The sequence below is a fragment of the Aptenodytes forsteri genome, unplaced genomic scaffold, assembly GCF_000699145.1.
Source record: "Aptenodytes forsteri isolate BGI_AS27 unplaced genomic scaffold, ASM69914v1 Scaffold265, whole genome shotgun sequence".
In the NCBI taxonomy this organism is placed as follows: Eukaryota; Metazoa; Chordata; class Aves; order Sphenisciformes; family Spheniscidae; genus Aptenodytes; species Aptenodytes forsteri.
The window spans coordinates 768965-770861 of NW_008796175.1; positions in this window are offsets into that span (position 1 = coordinate 768965).

Below are 1897 nucleotides of genomic sequence, written 5' to 3' on the forward strand. Positions count from 1 at the left end.
GGAAGCCCGTATGCAGCCCGAGGTGTGACACCAGCGGGGAGCGGGTCACCCCTACCCTTGCCCTGCTGGCTAAGCGAGCACACACATAGTTGATGTTAACACAGCGGGTGAGGCCTCAGCATGGCAGGAGGTTGACTTACCTCCCCCAGGCACCAAAAGTACCGTATAGCCTGAGGCCCTCCGTTACTGCGGGGCTGGGGCAGTGTGGAGGTGGCCAGCGAGGGCTGTGCTGTCTGGCTTGTGGCCGTGTGTCAAGCTGTCTGGGGAGGAAGTGAGAGGAGTCACGGTTCCCTTAGCTGCCCAACGGGGAGCCCACACTGTCCTCAGGCTTACACTGTGAGGGGAAGAGAAACTAAGGCTCTAGCCACAGCTCCTTGGTCGCAGCTGTAAAAGCAGGACTTCGGACCACCAAAATAAGGCCCCGTTGTGCTAAATGTTGTGCTGAGGCAGCAGAGCAAGGCCTCAGCCAAAGACATTACGGACCAGCGAGGAGGGAAAGGGTATAAACCACAGAAGACAGCCACAGCCAAGCAGGCTTCCCAGGTATTTGTGTTTGGGAAGGGGTGGGGGAATTGCAGCTAAGTTAGAGGTAGGGCTGAACTGAAGAGAGATGAACTGAGCAAGACAACAGGTGGTAAGAGAGGCAAGTGTGGAAAGAAGCTAAGGTAAAGAGGTGATAAGGACAAGAAACTGCTGGAGCCAACAGCGATCAGTACAAATCCCTGCTGGATGCCATAAGCTGAAAACACAGCCTGAGCTGAAAGGCATAATTGTCATCACATGGCAAATTGTCACTGCACTGGTTGTTTCCACAGTGGCTCTAATCTTACGCTTTCTTCCTACCTTTTACTAATACCATACGGCAGAGATACAGAGAGGTATCATTTTGATACTAGTTTCTCCAGTTGGGTTCATGTCTGCAAAGATCTTGCTCGCAGAGGATCTTTGGGAAGGATGGATTGAAAGAGTTTTGTGGGTACGTCTATCCATTCACAGTCAGACGAACTCTCAAGAATTTATTTTTCTTTGGTAGCCGCTGCCGCAAAATAATTCAAAATGCTTACAGAAAATGGGTTGTCACTTTGATACGAGATGAAAAAAATGTCAACAGTAATTAAAAGTGATCTGAGCTGTAAGTGTGTACTGCAGTTTAACAGAAACACAGAGTATACACATACACACACAATGTGCTTCAACAACATGCTTCAGCACAGAGAAGCACCATTCATGACAGGAGTAACTGTTCTGTGTTGAGTAAAACTATTGCAGATGGTTACATCAGCGAAACTGCTTTCTCTGGTATGATTTGTTGTATTTGCAGAGTAGTGATGATTTTGAAACACTGATGTTGTGCTCAGTGTTAGGAGAAAAGTTGGAGCTGAGTGTCCTACAGGTGTAAGAATAAACCAAACTCATAGAGCACTTTTCCTGTGGCTGAAACATTTTCAAACATTTAGTTTTGGTTTGGAAAAAAGCTATTAGCTATAATTGCCATAATAACTAAATAAAAAAATGTGAGGCAAGAATCAAATTCCAGGAGATTGCCTATTTTTCCGAAACACAATAACAAAAATTATACTTTTTTTTTCCACAAAGTTGTCACCATATTGAATGTGTTGACTGAATCTGCATTACACTATAGTGAGAAAATCAAATGCTGATACACGTTTAAATATTCAAGCTGCTGCCTTTTACAGTCCTAGGATCTACACTCCTATCCCTACAGAAATTATTCTGCCGTCTTGTTATTTTGTTCTTTTTATTTTGCACTTTATTAGTAAAAAGTTGTCTCTTCATTTAGTTCCAGAAAATACTGCATGTCTTAAGGAAAACCTCTCCTTTCTCTTTGGTGGTGTTTGACTTTTACTTTTCAGTAAATGTTTATTGAATATCAGCT